The following is a 13089-nucleotide window of genomic DNA, read 5'->3' as shown; positions in this document are numbered from 1 at the left end:
GCTTGTTTCTTATCTATAAAATGCATACAGCTGTCCAACTCACTCACCGCGACTCCAGGTGGCTTACAGAAATAAAACCCTAAATACAAAACACAATAAACCTGCACTCTCCTGGCAACAAAAATCAAACAAACCACTTGATAGACTTCATACCATCCTGGGGTCCACAAGTCCATTAGCAAAACCTTGGCTTCATAATCTTAGCTCCTCAAGGATGATGTTCCTCAGGGAAGGAGCCACCACAGAGAGGTTTCTTCTTCTTGGTCCCACTAGATGGCCCTCCTCAAGAGAGGGAACCCATTACATATCCTGCCTCTCTGGCTCAGGTAGATGTAAGGGGTGGGGGGAACTGTCCTGCAAATAACCTTGAATTGGACTTGGAAGGAAATCACCAAAAAACACAGCTCCAGCAAGACAGATGACATGTGTGCAAATCTAGACTTGCACAAAACCATGTGGGCTGCTGCACTTTGAACTAGAGGTGGTATTCAGCTGGTTCAGACCAGTTTGGGCAAACTGGGAGTAGAGATCATGGGTGAGCCCGCTCACCCGCCCAGGCACTAAGCCATCATATTTAGCGACATTTCTGAGACCACACGCTTGTGCGGAAGGTGCGAGAGAGAGAGAGCAGAAAGCTGGGTGCATGCATGGAAGGTGCATGTGCACACAAAGCGAGCATACGTGCAGCAAACTGGTGGTAAAAATAAGTGAAACCCACCCCTGCTTTGTACCAATTGAAGCTTCTGGATACATTTCAAGGGCAGCCCCTTGTAGAGTGCATTGCATTTTAATGTTTCAGAGACCTCTTTCAAACTCCCAGATATCTTTCCAGTACAGCTTTTTGTTTTGACATTGAATTCCTCAGCACTGAAGGAAGAAGTTGGATGGCCATGCCTTACTTCTGGTTAAGGTTAAATATCCTGCACCAGGACTGGCTCCTCTGATAATTTCCAGTTGAATTGGATGAAGGCCATTTCAGGGAAACGTATGTCAAATTGTCTTGCCCCAAAACTTCCACAAACAGCAACAGTGCTAGACTGTTTGACTGTGAAGAATCAGAAATGAATTAAGTAAAAAAAATAAAATCAAACTTTAAAATATAGGAACCTGTAATTCTGCCTTGAATTATCCTGTTGCCATACTGTTTTATTTCTGCCCAACTGGAAAGCATTTTCCTGAGCATCTTTGACGTCCTGCCATCTGTTTTCTTAGATGGCAGATTTAATAATTTGCCTTTTAATGAATGCATTTTTCCTTGAGGCTCTGGTGCTGTTGAAACAGTTGGCCCTGTTTTCTCATAGTGAATCATATAAACGTTGAATTCTAAAGTTGGAAGGACATACAAAAATGATTTTTTGCCAACCGTGTTCTGTAGAATCCCATGGTTCTTGAGAGACTAAGGAGGGAAAAGTAAGTTCACTCAAATGCAGCCAATTTTCTATTATCAGAGTTTTAACTCTCAATCAAGAGTTCTTTTTTTTTAAAAAAAATAATGGCCTGAAAAAGTTCAAAAAATTCTGATGTGGGCTAACCTTCTGCAGTTGTGCAAAAAAACCCAATTAAACCATCCAGGAGATAGCATTGCTCAGACTACTACATTTTTATAGAGAGTTTACCTGTTGCCATTTTTATCTTATTTTCTGGAACTTTCAGAGGCTTTTCATATATTTTTTTAAAATTCAGATAAGCAATCTGTTATTCCTGACACGTTATCTAAGCTCTATGTGCTAGCCTAATAAAGCCAGCCAAAAGATTACTGCAGATTAGTCTAGCATTTGCAAGTAGGTTATTTAGTCTGTACCTGTATTTCATATGTATTTATTTTTATAGCATTCATATTTATATACATATACATGCTGTTGATTGGGAATGATAATGTTACAAGTTTAGTGATGATAATTAACAGTGGCAATTACAGCTTTAACATTTTGAGTTTATGAGCAAGAAACTGGACCTCTTTTGATCTGATCAAGAGAGTTCAGATCAGAAAGATTTCAATTCTCATTCATTGGGGAATATGCTTAAATATTTCACTAGGAATAAGGAGAGGTATGATGTTTACTGGGACCTTATTTGCTTAGGTGGCAGTAAATCACAGCTCCACGGGAGATAAAGAGCTTTGACACTACTTACAATAATCAGCTGAAGTTGAAGAAATGCATTTAATGATATAAGCAATAATTTTTGGATGATCTCTGAGCCAGCTCTTCGGATACAAATGCCTTTACACTGATTTGATTAAGTCGAAAGTCTCCTTAAGTGTATGAGACAAGGATTCTTTTAACATTTTAGCCATTCAACCATTTCAACCATGTTAATAAAAATGAGATCCATTTCACCTTTTTTCCAAGTTAGTCCAGCTAGTATTGTGATTGGAATATTTGTCTAATATTTTCAGCCTCAAGTAGTATAATAACTACTCCCCCCCAAAAAAATATCAGTTGTATCTATTAATACAATTAAACCAATATGAAATCTCCAACTTCATTTAATGATTTTTTAAAAAGAAAGACTTAACCCTCAGAAAATCTGGAATCTTACCAGTAGAAGAGCAAAAGTATCTGATTTGTAGACTGGAGAAAGTTTTCTACTTGCTGAATATTTATTCTACAAACAATTTTCCCTTATTAATGATTGGATTGTTTAAAGCAAACAATTCTGCAGAATCTTTTTTGGACGCAATAATTCAAAACTCACAGGGATTAAGAAAATTCCCTTCTGTTCCAGTTAAATATCTTCTTATTTTGTTGGATAACCCATGAAAAAGCAAACTGCTGACTAAGCAAAGTCTTGAAGATTAGTCAGAAATAAAAATGTTATCATCTAACAGATGTAATAAAATGATTACCTACATTTACGAATACTACATTTGTTAACAATATTGTTTAGATAAGCAGCATTTTCAGCTCCTGACATCCCTGCGATACTAACTAGAACAACCTTAAAACTTAAAAATCTACTATTAGCTTTTATAGATATCAATAAATCAATTTGAAAAGCTGATGTTAAGAAATGCATGGGATAATAAATTAGAGGTTCCTATATTGTCTAGAATATCTTAAGTTTTATAGCTAGAGTGTTAATGGCTTCAAATTATGATTTATAAAACAAAAATTGAAATTTATTGGACTCCATTATGTTTATATAGAAAAAGACTGAACAGCATTTTGTTGGCAATGCAGTAAAGATAATACTTTTTAAAAAAAAAAACTTGAAAGATAAGCTTAAAGGGGTAGGAACATTTCTTGAAAGTATTCAACCATTTAGGTAAAAATCTGACCCAAATTAGAATAAGAATTAGAATAATTTCAAGTTAAACCACTATTTAGACTCAAATGGCAGGATCTTAGAAACATCATCAAAAAGCTACAACATGATGTCTGCATAGTGCAGTGACATCATTCTGCCAAGGACATACTTGTGACATTTTGCATCACATGACCCAAGTATGCAATTCACATCATGCACTTCTAAGAACACACAACACATAATCTTTTCCCAAGATGATCCCAGTAAAACACAATAGCATATAGAAATAGCAGACTCGTGAAATGTCTGTCCTCAATCACATTTTAGGCTTTGCCTTTTCATGCAAATAAGTACAGTATCCTCAGTTTAAGGACTGGGGAATAGAAAACTGACATAATTCCAAGAATTGTACAACAACAGTAAACCTACAACATGAAAGCATTTCAGTAATCTTTTAGGTAACATCAAGCAAAATGGTTTATAGCTGGTTCATTTCACTGCAACATTGAAAACTTTCTTTACTTCTATTATTTTATTTTAATTCTATGGTTGTCCATTTCAGCCAAATGACTATGCAGGACAGGGGTGTCAAACTCACGTCATCATGTCTTCGACTTTTTTTCTCTTCGTTAAAACAAGGGTGGGCATGGCCAATGTATGATGCATCGGCCTGCAGCCCGCGAGTTTGACACCCCTGAAGTAGGTCTCCAACAGAAATTGAAGAATGGATACTGACTGACTTGCAACTTAAAAATATGAAAGGTTCATCTCTACTATAGTTGAGTTGGTATGGTCTATACATAAAGTTATGTGAAAAAGTAACAGAATCCTCCTTCAGGTCTATGGTTTTACATGTCGGGCAGAGGTGGGTTGCTACCGGTCTTGGTCGCTGGCACATTTGTTACTAAATTTTTCAAGTTCTGTGCATGAGCAGAACAATTTATAGTCAACTGCGCACATGCGCGCAGAGTGTGTCTGCGTGAAGTGAAGTGTCTGGTGAAGTGAACGGGCAGCAACCCACCCCTGATGTCAGGATATAGTAAAAATCATCTGGTCCTTAGCAATTCTTAAAAGTAGGTCAATAGAACCTCAGATGAAAAATATAACACGATATATTATACCATATTGTTATTTATTTTAGAAAAAAGAAAGCCAAAATGGAGAAAACTAAGCATGGTAAAGAGGATTCTCTTACTTTTTCACGTGACTAAACTATGATATAAGAGATTGATAAAGTCATACAGAAAATGATGACTTCAAAAACAATCAACCAATGGAACAGCTTGCCTTTAGAAGTTGTGGGAGCTTCATCAAGAAGAGATTGGACTGCCATTTGTCAGAAATGGTGTAAGGTCTCCTGCTTGGGCGGGGTTGGACTAAATGACCTACAAGATCCCTTCCAACTCTGTTAATCTAATCAAGTTATTCCTGCTAAAGGTGGTTCTACAAGCCATTGAATCCTAAGAGGTACTTAGTTTTTCATAGATGGCTTCTCCATTTTGGTTCCCCCCCCCAAAAAAAAATGTTGACATGGTATATGCTATGTGTTTATAGCATGTGTTGTCCTTGCCTGCTTTTAAGAATTGTAAAGACCATACGATTTTTACTATGTTCTGATACATAAAACCATAGAACTCAAAGAGGATGTACTGACTTTTTTTCACATGACTGCAAATATACTATCAAGGGAGTCACAGCAATCTCAGAAAATGATTTACATTCCCACACTGGGAAAGCTAAATGGGTTTTAATCTGGCATGCTAAACCTACAAAATCAGTTTCAGCTAAAGAGAAAATAATTAAAGGTTGCACACAGATGGCATTTAACCTCTATTATGCTTAATCAGATACATAGTTCAGTAACTTAAGAAATGCTGGTGAGCAAACTGTATACAAGAAGAAATTCACTATCATCTTTGGTGGCAATGTTCAGCTATTCAAACATTTTGGAAAATAACCTTTCAGGAATGGAGGATAATTATTCAAAATGTAATCATTATGTACGGCACACGGGGCTCTTTTTTTATCACTGTTTGAAGGTCCAAATGAAAATCTATTAGACCAGGGGTGTCCAAACTTGGGAACTTTAAGACTTGTGGACTTCAACTCCCAGAATTCCACAGCCAGCCATGATGGCTGGGGAATTCTGGGAGTTTAAGTCCACAAGTCTTAAAGTTCCCAAGTTCTGGGAGTTGAAGTCCTCAAGTCTTAAAGTTCCCAAGTTTGGACACCCCTGTATTAGACCTTTTTTATTGCAGCCTGGTATTTATTTATTTGTTTGTTATTTGTTTCCTGCCTTTATTATTTTTACAAATAACTCAAGACAGGGAACATATCCAACACACCTCCCCCTGCTATTTTTTCACAACAACGACCTGGTGAGGTGGGTTGGGTTGAGAGAGAGCATTACAACTTATTCTTGGAAAAATAAAAACTGATACGCAATTAAAAGCTGGTCTAAAATTATATGGCAACTGGCAATAGTAAAATAGTATCTCATAGAATGAAAGGTAGCTTATACATACAGTACTTAAGATTATTTCACTGTTAAATGACCAACTCTTAGAAAATCTACTTTTAGTGGATATAGTGATTATAGAGGCATCACGCTATACTTTTCTTGCTGCATTCTAATTCCTTTATAAATATTCTTCTTTATTTTAGATACACACACACACACACACTTACCGTATGTATGTTAATATATAAGTGTGTGTGTGTGTGTGTGTGTGCGCGCAGAACAAGATAGTCAAATTTGGAGGAGTTATATATGTTAACATATAAATGTGTTTTTTGGTGTGTTTGTGTGTGTGTGTGTGTGTGTGTGTGTGTGCGTGCCTATGTGCACAGAACAAGGTAATCAAACCTGGCAGACTAAAGGAGCAAGCCAGAACTATCTAATCAGTTTGTTGCTAAAAACTGCACTCCCCATAATTGTTGTTTTATGAAAAAACAAGCCAGGTGACACCTGCAAGATGCTTTCAAAATTGTCCATTTGCCCCAAAAGGTTTGCTAGAAAACAAGGTCAGCTTCAAATAGATTTGCAGGTAGTGATGAGAAAGTAGAAAGAGACTAAGAAACAGTTTGAAGAAAAGGGTTATATATTTTAGGGGCCAACTCATCTCACAGCATTTATCAGAAGCACTGATGTACACTTCTGTTTCATGAAAGAAAAATTTGCTCACCTAATTGCAAAGATCACAGGCCCAATTCTATAGTTGATTGCCCAGGCTATGGTGTTATATAGTGAAGGGAAATGAGAGATCTGACATTTTTCAAATTATTGCCAGGGCTAGATTTTCACCCTGCAACAATTATTCATTGCTTAAAAATGCATTAAAAAGTGTCCTGACTTACATTGTCTTTGGCTGCTGCTATCATTTGCAATTTGGCTTTTCTCTCTTGTTATAACTTTTATTCTGACTCTTTTACTTCTAATTCTTGCCTGTATGAATAATAGTTAGGAGAGTAGAGGTAACTAAAATAAATGACCTTCAGAAGGGATTAATTCAAGATTTGCCCATTTTGCTATCATAGGAAGAAGCTCATCCTAAGGAAACATGAGTAGTCCAACAGCATCCAATTATCTTCCTACAAGATTTCAACCTGTCTTTTACTGACATGGCTTTCCTAAACCCAATTAACACTAGCTGCTGAAGTCCTGTCAAATGTCTCTATTTTGGCTATAGTTCGGTGCCAATGAATTATTTTTATGCCATATTAACGGGAATGGCAGATGACCTGGAGTTTAATATTATCCCCAATAAAGGGAGACTGTATTTGCTTTCAATATTGTATTTTTAGTTAACTTAAGAGACTTTTTTCATTTTCCAGACTTTTCAGAAACAGAGATCTTCCTTCTGAGAAAATACACAATTTGTAATGAATTCTACCTGCTGTCATATATGGACACTTGAAAGCCACTTCCATACTGTTGCCAAAAATACTGTTCAGAATTCAAGGACATCTTGATCTTACATGTATAGGCACTGCTACATGGCAAACATAAGCAAGCTGCAGATCCTCATTTAGGATTATAATACCCATGATCCTTGGCCAATGGAATTACTGACTAGAGCATGTGCGCGCTGGCCAGCTGACTTCGGCCTTCTTTTGAGACCATTTTTCACCCTCTAGAGTCCTTCCCGAACTTCCAGTTTCCCTACAGGTGCAGCGCATGAAACTGTGCATGCGTCCTTACCTCCTGCGATGCTCTGCGACGCCTCTGCGATGGTCCAGCTGCTCGGCGGAGCATTGTGCAGGTGTCGTATGCTCCGTACGCATGCGCAGAAGCGCAGAAGAGCTCAAATACAGGTAAGGACGGCGGACAGGTGGGTGGGCCCTCTGGAGCACCGTACCAGAACGGTACCCGGTACTCCCGGCAGGCACCGATACACCCGTACCGAGGCGTATCGTCTAGAACCCACCACTGCCCTGAAGGCTCTGGAGGACGAAAAACAGCCCTACGGACAAACCAGAAGTGACTTCCGGTTTGCTTGTAGGGTCGTTTTTTGCCCTCCGGAGCTTTCAAGAAAGCCTCCTGAAGCCCCTGAAGGCTAAAACTGGCCCCACGAGCAAACCGGAAGTACATTCCCGAACTTCCAGTTCTCCTGCAGGGCCAGTTTTTTGCAAACATAAGCAAACTCCAGGGGGGGGGGTTGGAGGCTGTTTTCGGCCTGCCCAGGCTCCTATAAAGCCTCTGTAGCCTGGGGAGGGTGAAAAAAGCACGCCAAAAATGGAGGGGAGCGCTGGTCATGCACGCATGCACGCTGGGGTCGAACACATTGCATTATGGGTGTGACACACCCGCACACAACCCCCCTACGCTCCTCCCGCTTTTGGCACGCAAGCCAAAAAAGGTTCACCATCCCTGGACTAGAGTCTAAGGAAGCTGAATTTCAAAATATCTGACACATAGGTTACCTCTCCTATATTCCATGACTCTATCTAAGATATTTGTTATTAAATAAACAAATGGATCTTGACCTTATGGGCCAAAATCATCAGAACAAAATGTGGAGTTCTTTTCCATACAATGAACCTCAGTTGGACTTCTAATTAGAAATGATTACTTAGTGCTTTCCTTTTTTGGTTGCATTTCCTATCATCCTTGTGGTTATCTCAGTTTAATTCCTTCACATTTTTTACAGGGACCAAGGAAACAATAAGACTTTGGCTGTAGCATTGAAAGCTTTTCTCCAAATCACTTGTGAAAGCCAGAAAATGTCTAGTTAAATTTCTTTACATTTGGTCTTGAGTCAGAGATAGCAAGATTTGAAAGCAGTATCTTCTGCAGTTATAATTTGAAAATTGTGTGGGGGCAGGAGAGAGGGGTGGGGAGGCTGGAAAGCACTGCTGCTGTTGGGAAATGAGGGTCTGATTGGGTTCACAGCTGGGAACAGGAAGGAATGTCCCACTTAGCAGGTCTCTGCCAGACAGCTTCAAAAGCGGGTGTCATAACAGAGAGCCTGTTGCCACTGCAACCACGGCTGCATCTCGTAGAACAAAAGGCATTTTAATGATGCCCTCCAACCCAACCCTGTATTTTTGTTTCTTGTGCCTACATGCAAGGGTAACTTTGGCAAATGGTGGCGACGAGCGAGATGACAGATGTGGTGGGAGATCCTTCAGCCCGCTCTCCAAGTTTCAAGAGGACACCCTTTAAACGAGACGCCTTAAACGTTGCAAACTTACGAAGCGTTCCCACCAATGAAGTTGGGTGTGAAGTTAACATAGCCCTTCAGCACAAAGGGGAACTATTTCCTACGCACCAGAGAATGATATCTATTTGCCAGCCTCCCTGTATCTATCTATCAGACCGTGATTCTACATATCTTCCTTTTTAACTGTTCTCATAATCTTATGCCAGGTTTGTACCAAGAGCTGGACTTTGCAAGGCAGGCATTGTTTAAAAAAATTCATATGGGAGGGCTGTAAAACGGAACCTCAAGCAACTTCTCAGGAGCTGTCATATTTCTACCAGCAATGCAAACCACACCACCATGTGCCCTGAGCAGATGCTAGCATTTAAGTGCACTTTTTTTTTTTAGCAGGGAAGCAGAATTGGCAGGGGAGGGGGGCAGGAAAGAAGGAAACCTAGGGAGTAATAGACCTTTGGATATACATTATTTCCACAGCAATTGGTATAACATGAGTATGCTCTTAAAGGCTTGCAATCCTGGCAGGGGGCGGGGGGGGTGCACATTCTTTTAATCCTACTTTCCGATTCAGCAAGATAACATTCCAACTCAATAAAGTCCTTCGTCGCTAAATAAACAGAACCATTTTCCCTCCCCATGAATGAATGATTCATCTTCCAGATTCCTGTTTTGTTTTAAACCTAACTGGAAGTCCATCTACATGTCTAGCATGCAGGCACTTAACATTTTCAAAGCTGATGCATAGCTAAATCTGCTACCAAGGAAGAGAACTGGGGGTAAAAAAAAAAAGTAGATCTCAAGCTTTAAAAGTGCACGCATGCTAAAGGGGAAGGTAAGCAAATTGGGAGTTCAACAATTGCACAAAACAGCAGTGGGTATCTCACTGGGCTACCCAAGCGCAAGCAGCAGACTTCGGGTCATCTCCCAAATGTGCCCCCTCACCTATGCTTGATGAGGATGAGATGAGGGAGATGCTTGAATTAGAATCGGACACAAAACTCTTGTTTGGAAGCCATGTTGCATTAGAACGATAGAAAAGCTTTTCTTCACCTTCTAACATCAGATGCCTTTCATACCACCCTGCAATTGTTCCCAGCATTACTTCCCTTCCTCCAAACTGTTTTACCGTCTTAGACATTCCATTCCAAATGTTTGCTCTGGCAATTCTTCTCGGAAATTGTTTTGCAAGGACCGACCCCCCACCCCCCTCCGCTGCCTCCCACAGCCTCAGAGCTATTCTTGATTTTAAAACCACCACAAAAAGGAACAGTCTTCATGTGCAAGATAGTGGAAGATTGTGCATTTAAACCTTCCGGATACTTAAGATTAACAAAAGACATAAATATTTGTGAGCGTTCCTGCTCAGCGACTTGCTCAGGAATATCAAAACGCCTCAGAGACTCTTAAGTATAGTTACTTATTCGAAAATGTGCTGTCCTGTTAAACCCTGTTATGATGAGCAGGCTTGTGAATATATTCAGGGGAAGAATAGTTTTGATACAGCTCGCACATCACCTGGAGCAAACGGAAATTACTCTTAGATTTGCCCCAAGCTCATGACAAGAAGATAATGGAAAAGCATCCTTCAACAATCAGATGAAACAAGCACAGACTTTTCTCCCTCAGCGAAAAAGCTACACAACAACTATCTCTGATCACCCATTTAACTCTTGGCATGAGACATCCTGATTTTCTCTCCTCCGGGCACACTGCTCTGCGGAATGTGAAATATCATTAAAGAAGAGCAGGATAAGTTCAAGACAGACCACTAAACAAGGAACTGGATTAAAAAAAAAAAACCAATGACACTACCACAAGACAAGTACTAGGAAGGAGCACTTTTCAAGCTAGGTTAATTGGCATCTTCACACCTTCCACCATTCAAATCATGGCAGTTGATTTCCAATACACTCCCCAAGAACCAGTCTGGGGAAACTGATCCAAGGGAGAAAAGGCAGGGCAAACAAACCCCTGGGAGGGGGAAAAACAACACCCTAAGCTTCAGAGACTCCAGAGAACACAGCTGACCATTCAGGAAAATGATTGTCCATCACTACCAACCGCCACAGGGCTTGTTACTAGCTGTATAAATATAAACTCATGAGTGACTCTAAAAAAATATCTTAAAATTTCTGAGGAGGAACTCTTTCAGGAAACCAAAGTGAACAGATTCAGTGGTTCCCAACCTTTTTTTTTTTTTGGCCATGCCCCACCTAAGCATCTCTAAAATCTTGATGCCCCCCCCCCCCCATATAATTCTTACTTTACTTTAAAAAGTGAATTCTACTTTTAGGAAGCCTAAAAGGCCATTCACTTGGTTTAAACAAGGTTCAAATTGCCCCCATTAAAAATCAAATTGTACCCCCCCCCCGTCGGGCATGGGCCCCACATTGGGAACCACTGGATTAGATGAAAGCAGAAACACCCACCCACGGTCTCAACCCACGAACATGTTAACAGAATCTTTTCCAACCTGGTGCCTTCCGGGATGAAGGATGGCAAATGCCAGTCAGTCCAGCAGCCCAGTCCAGCCTATCCCGAGGAGGAAGAGGAAGGCTGCTATATATATATAAAAAAGGGGGTATTTCTGCACATAGGCCGCCCTACCACGCACTTCGCCCCCCCCCCCCCAAATCTAAACCCTACCCGTCCTGCGAAAACTCTGGCTTGGCCACTCCAGGGTCTCAAAGAGCCGAGCTGGCGTCGGTAGCGAGGCAAAGATAACCTCGGCAGCGCCTCGCCCCGCTTTAAGCGGCCATCCTCGACCGCGGCGAATCCGAAGCTCTCTTCCAAAGAGGACCCTGCTCCGAATCAAGGACCGTCCTTGGAGAAGTTAAACCCCCCACCGCTTGTCACGTGACTCGCTCCCATCCTACGACCGCGAAGCTTCCCAACCTCAGATACCGAATTCCCCGAAACGGCAGCAATCCCTTTTTTACCTGTGTTTTCCCCGGTCGCTCCAAACTCCCAACGCCGCGGTGTTTTCTCTCTACAATCCCACGGATTTTTTCCCCTTTCTCTGTCTTTTTTTTTTTTAATGATGATGACGACTTTATTTTTTCTTCAAAGGGACTTTACTTTTCTTCGGGGAGGACTTGCTCGCAAAGCCCCAGAAAAAAAAGCGCAGCCTTATTAAGTATCTCGTTCCTCTCTTCTCAGAAATCTCTCTCTCTCTCTCTGTTCTTGCAAGGAGGCTCGGATTCGCTAGCGGGAGATTTTCTCCAAATGAGCAACAACAGCAGGCTTCTTGTCAAAAAAAGAAAAGAAAAAAGAGGAGCCTCTCGGGAGGCAGGCACGCAAGCACATTAAACACACACACACCGAAAGCATAGGGTGGCTTGGAAGGGGGGGGGGGGGAATCTGCCGTCAGTGGGGCGGTGGAGGCGAGGGAGCCCTCGCTTCGGCTCCAGAGCCCAGCATCGCTTTTCCCCGCGATCCGAGCTGGGGTTTTTCTCTCCCTCTTCTCTCTCTCCCCCGCTCCGCTCCTGCTTTCCCTACAAGTCGGCTGCCTCTTCCAGCGATCCGGTTTGGATTATAGCGAATGACCGCCCGAGTCAGCCAGCCAGCGAGGCTGGGTCCAATGTGGAGGAGCCCCTCCCTCCCTCGCCGAATCGGAGCGGCTCGAGCAGCCTCCTCCAAAAGCGCCCGGGGCGGGCTTGAGGGCTGCAGGCGGGCGGGCTGGGCTGGGCTGGTCGCGCGCCGGGGCTCAGAACGCTCGCCGATGCAGAGCTGGCCTCGCCTGCATGCTAATGAGCCCCGCACGTGATGTCAGCAAGTCAAAAAAGCGCGTTCGGGCAGTTCCAACGAATTGGCTGGCCAAGCGCCTCGGGTTTACATTGACATGCAAATCAGGTTGTTCTTTTTTTCCCTCTCCGGTGTGTGTTAACGCCCGACCCTCTCCGCTGGCCCTTCACGCCCCCCACCCCCACCCCCACGTTGGCCGGTCCGGTCGGGGAGGCAGCGGAAAGGGGAGAAAAACGGTGAAGGTAAAACTGGAGACAGAGAATACACACACACAAACACACGTATGTATGCATGCGTGTGTGCGTATGTATATGTACGTTTATAGGGGTGTGTTTATATATATATATATATATATATATATATATATATATATATATATATATATATATATAACACACACACACACACACATATATATACACACACACACATATGC

At 41.7% G+C, this 13089-nt stretch overlaps 1 protein-coding gene across 5 annotated transcripts in view; it reads right to left on the bottom strand.

Annotated features, from left to right (window-relative positions):
* PRICKLE2 (prickle planar cell polarity protein 2) overlaps window positions 1-13089 on the bottom strand; it is a 368745-nt gene that overhangs the window by 159047 nt on the left and 196609 nt on the right. The window contains exon 1 of one of the 5 annotated variants that reach the window (XM_081942745.1): window positions 11849-12471. The exons of 2 other annotated variants lie outside the window; for them this stretch is intronic. The gene's annotated coding sequence lies outside the window, so the exon portion shown is untranslated. 2 more of the 5 variants (XM_081942746.1, XM_081942748.1) reach the window with 2 other exon arrangements.

Source organism: Natrix helvetica, assembly GCF_964273705.1.
Source record: "Natrix helvetica genome assembly, chromosome: 1".
NCBI lineage: Eukaryota > Metazoa > Chordata > Lepidosauria > Squamata > Natricidae > Natrix > Natrix helvetica.
The sequence above is the reverse complement of the archived record's forward strand: the minus strand, read 5'-3'. Positions and strand labels throughout refer to the sequence as shown.